The sequence below is a fragment of the Cebus imitator genome, unplaced genomic scaffold (assembly GCF_001604975.1).
Source record: "Cebus imitator isolate Cc_AM_T3 unplaced genomic scaffold, Cebus_imitator-1.0 Scaffold141, whole genome shotgun sequence".
Taxonomy (NCBI): Eukaryota; Metazoa; Chordata; class Mammalia; order Primates; family Cebidae; genus Cebus; species Cebus imitator.
The window spans coordinates 2,228,253-2,232,832 of NW_016107456.1; positions in this window are offsets into that span (position 1 = coordinate 2,228,253).

Below are 4,580 nucleotides of genomic sequence, written 5' to 3' on the forward strand. Positions count from 1 at the left end.
TCAGATGGTTGTAGATATGTTGTGTTGCCTCCAAGGCCTCTGTTCTGTTCCATTGGTCTATATCTCTGTTTTGGTACCAGTACCATGCTGTTTTGATTACTGTAGCCTTGTAGTATACTTTGAAGTTCGGTAGTGTGATGCCTCCCGCTTTGTTCTTTTTGCTTAGAATTGACTTGGCTATGCGGGCTCTCTTTTGGTTCCATATGAAGTTTAAGGTGTTTTTTCCCAGCTCTGTGAAGAAGGTCATTGGTAGCTTGATGGGGTTAGTGTTAAATCTGTAAATTACTTTGGGCAGTATGGCCATTTTCACGATTTTGATTCTTCCTAACTAGGAACATGGAATGTTTTTCCATCTGTTTGTGTCCTCTCTTATTTCGTTGAGCAGTGGCTTGTAGTTCTCCTGGAAGAGGTCCTCTACATTCCTTGTTAGTTGTATTCCTAGGTATTTTATTCTCTTTGTGGCAATTGTGAATGGCAGTTTGTTCTTGATATGGCTCTCTTTCAGTCTGTTATTTGTGTATAGGAATGCTTGTGATTTTTACACATTGATTTTGTATCCTGAGACTTTGCTGAAGTTGCTTATCAGTTTCAGGAGATTTTGGGCTGAGACGATGGGGTCTTCTAGATATACAATCATGTCGTCTGCAAATAGAGACAATTTGACTTCCTCCTTTCCTATTTGAACACCCTTTATTTCTTGCCTGATTGCTCTGGCTAGAACTTCCAGTACTATACTGAATAGGAGCAGTGAGAGAGGGCATCCTTGTCTGGTGCCAGATTTCAAAGGGAATGCTTCCAGTTTTTGCCCATTCAGTATGATATTAGCTGTTGGTTTGTCGTAAATAGCTTTTATTATTTTGAGATACGTTCCGTCAATACCTAGGCTTATTGAGGGTTTTTAGCATAAAGGAATGTTGAATTTTGTCAAAGGCCTTCTCTGCATCAATTGAGATAATCATGTGGTTTTTGCCTTTGGTTCTGTTTATGTGGTGTATTACGTTTATAGACTTGTATATGTTGAACCAGCCTTGCATCCCTGGGATGAAGCCTACTTGATCATGATGGATAAGCTTTTTGATGTGCGGTTGCACTTGGCTTGCCAGTATTTTATTGAATATTTTTGCATCTATGTTCATCATGGATATTGGCATGAAGATTTCTTTTCTTGTTGCGTCTCTGCCAGGTTTTGGTATTAGGATGATGTTGCTCTCATAGAATGATTTGGGAAGGATTCCCTCTTTTTGGATTGTTTGGAATAGTTTCAGAAGGAATGGTACCAGCTCCTCTTTGTATGTCTGGTAGAATTCGGCTGTGAACCCCTCTGGACCTGGGCTTTTTTTGGGTGGTAGGCTCCTAATTGCTGCCTCAACTTCAGACCTTGGTATGGGTCTGTTCAGGGTTTCGGCTTCTTCCTGGTTTAGGCTTGGGAGGAGACAAGTGTCCAGGAATTTATCCATTTCTTCCAGGTTTACTAGCTTATGTGCATAGAGTTTTTTGTGATAATCTCTGATGATGGTTTGAATTTCTGTGGAATCGTGGTGATATCCCCTTTATCGTTTTTTATTGCATCAATTTGGTTATTCTCTCTTTTCTTTCTTATTAATCTGGCTAGTGGTCATTTATTTTGTTGATCTTTTCAAAAAACGAGCTCCCGGATTTATTGATTTTTTGAAGGTTTTTTTTTTATGTCTCTATCTCCTTCAGTTCTGCTCTGATCTTAGCTATTTCTTTTCCTCTGCTAGGTTTTGAGTTTTTTTGATCTTGCTCCTCTAGCTCTTTCAATTTTGAAAATAGGGTGTCAATTTTTGATATCTCCTTTCTTCTCATGTGGGCATTTATTGCTATATGTTTTCCTCTAGAGACTGCTTTAAATGTGTCCCACAGATTCTGGTATGTTGTGTCTTCATTCTCGTTGGTTTCGAAGAACATCTTTATTTCTGCCTTCATTTCATTGTTTATCCAGTCAACATTCAAGAGCAAGTTGTTCAATTTCCATGAAGCTGTGCGGTTCTGGGTTAGTTTCTGCATTCTGAGTTCTAACTTGATTGCACTGTGGTCTGAGAGGCTGTTTGTTATGATTTCCGTTCTTTTGCATTTCCTGAGGAGTGATTCACTGCCAATTATGTGGTCAGTTTTAGAGTAGGTGTGATGTGGTGCTGAGAAGAATGTATATTCTGTGGATTTGGGGTGGAGAGTTCTGTAAATGTCTATTAGGTTTGCTTGGTCCAGGTCTGAGTTCAAGTCCTGGATATCCTTGTTAATTTTCTGTCTGGTTGATCTGTCTAATGTTGACAATGGGGTGTTAAAGCCTCCCACTATAATTGGTGGGAGTCTAAGTTTCTTTGTAACTCATTAAGAGCTTGCCTTATATATCTGGTTGCTCCTGTATTGGGTGCGTATATATTTAGGATCATTAGCTCTTCTTGTTGCATTGATCCTTTTACCATTATGTAATGCCCTTCTTTGTCTCTTTTGATCTTTGTTGGTTTAAAGTCTATTTTATCAGAGATTAGGATTGCAACTCCTGCTTTTTTTTGCTCTCCATTTGCTTGGTAAATCTTCCCCCATCCCTTTATTTTGAGCCTTTGAGTATCCTTGCATGTGAGATGCGTATCCTGGATACAGCACACCGATGGGTTTTGTCTTTTTATCCAATTTGCCAGTCTGTGTCTTTTGATTGGGGCATTTAGCCCATTTACATTTAGGGTTAATATTGTTATGTGTGAATTTGATACTGCCATTTTGGTGTTAGCTGGCTGTTTTGCCCATTAGTTGATGCAGGTTCTTCATTGTGTTGATGCTCTTTGCCATTTGGCACGTTTTTGGAGTGGCTGGTACTGGTTGTTCCTTTATATGTGTAGAGCCTCTTTCAGGAGGTCTTATTAAGCAGGCCTGGTGGAGACCAAATCTCTGAGTACTTGCCTGTTCGCAAAGGATTTTATTTTTCCTTCACTTATTAAACTTAGTTTTGCTGGATATGTGATTCTGGGTTGAAAGCTCTTTTATTTAAGGATGTTGAATATTGACCCCCACTCTCTTCTGGCTTGTAGGGTTTCTGCTGAGGGATCTGCTGTGAGTTTGATGGGCTTCCCTTTGTGGGTTACCCGACCTTTATCTCTGGCTGCCCTTAGCATTTTCTCCTTCATTTCAACCCTGGTGAATCTGACGATTATGTGCCTTGAGGTTGCTCTTCTTGACGAATATCTTTGTGGTGTTCTTTGTATTTCCTGGACTTGAATACTGGCCTGCCTTGCTAGGTTGGGGAAGTTTTCCTGGATAATATCCAAAAGAGTATTTTCTAGCTTGGATTCATTCTCTTCATCGCATTCAGTTACACCTATCGAACGTAGATTAGGTCTTTTCACAAAGTCCCTCATTTCTTGGAGACTTTGTTCATTCCTTTTTACCCATTTTTCTCTAATCATGCCTTCTTGTTTTATTTCATTGAGTTGATCTTCGACCTCTGACATCCTTTCTTCTGCTTTGTCAATTCGGCTGTTGAAACTTGTGCATGCTTCGTGAAGTTCTCGTGTTGTTTTTTTCAGCTCCATCAATTCATTCATATTCCTTTCTAAGTTGTCCATTTTTGTTAGCATTTCATCAAATCTTTTTTCAAGTTCTTAATTTCTTTGCATTGGGTTAGAACATGTTCTTTTAGTTCACAGAAGTTTCTTACTACCCACCTTCTAAAGTCTGATTCTGTCATATCGTCACACTCATTCTCCATCCAACCTTGTTCCCTTGCTGGTGAGGAGTTGTGATCCCTTGTAGGAGGAGAGGTGTTCTGGTTTCAGGTGTTTTCATCCTTTTGCGCTGGTTTTTTCCCATCTTTATGGATTTATCTACCTGTCGTCTTTGTAGTTGCTGACTTTCAGATTGGGTCTCTGAGTGGACGTCTAGTTTGTTGATGATGAAGTTATTTCTGTTTCTTGGTTTTCCTTCTGACAGTCTGGCCCCTCTGCTGTAGGTCTGCTGAGGTCCACTCCAGGCCCTGCTTGCCTGGGGATCGCCTGCAGCGGCTGCAGAACAGTAAGAGCTGCTACCAGTTTCTTCTTCTGCTGTCTTTGTCCCAGAATGATACCTGCCAAATGTCAGTCCGATCTCTCCTTTATGAGGTGACTCTTTGGATATACAGGGTCAGGGAGCTGCTTGAGGAGACAGTCTGTCTTTTACAGGAGCTCAAGTGCTGAGCTGTGAGCTCCGTTGTTCATTCAGAGCTGCTGGGCAGGTACATTTAGGTCTGCTGCAGCAGAACTCATAAACTGCTTTTTGTTCACAGGTGCTCTGTCCCAGGCAGTTAGGGCATTATGTATGAGTTTCCATTGTGCTGCTGCCTTTTTTTTTTTTTTTTCAGGGCTGCCCTGCCCAGCAAGGAGGCAGCCTAGTCACTGTCTTCCTGGAGAGGCTTTGTTGAGCTGCTATGGGCTCCGCCCAGCTGCCCTGTGAACTTCCCTGCAGTCTTGTTTATATGGGTGTAGTTAGCACTGCCTAGGCAATGGTGGCCTGCCTCTTTATTGGTGGACTCTCTTTGTAATGCCAGGTTGCCTCGGCAATGGCGGGTCGCCTTGGCAGTGGCAGTC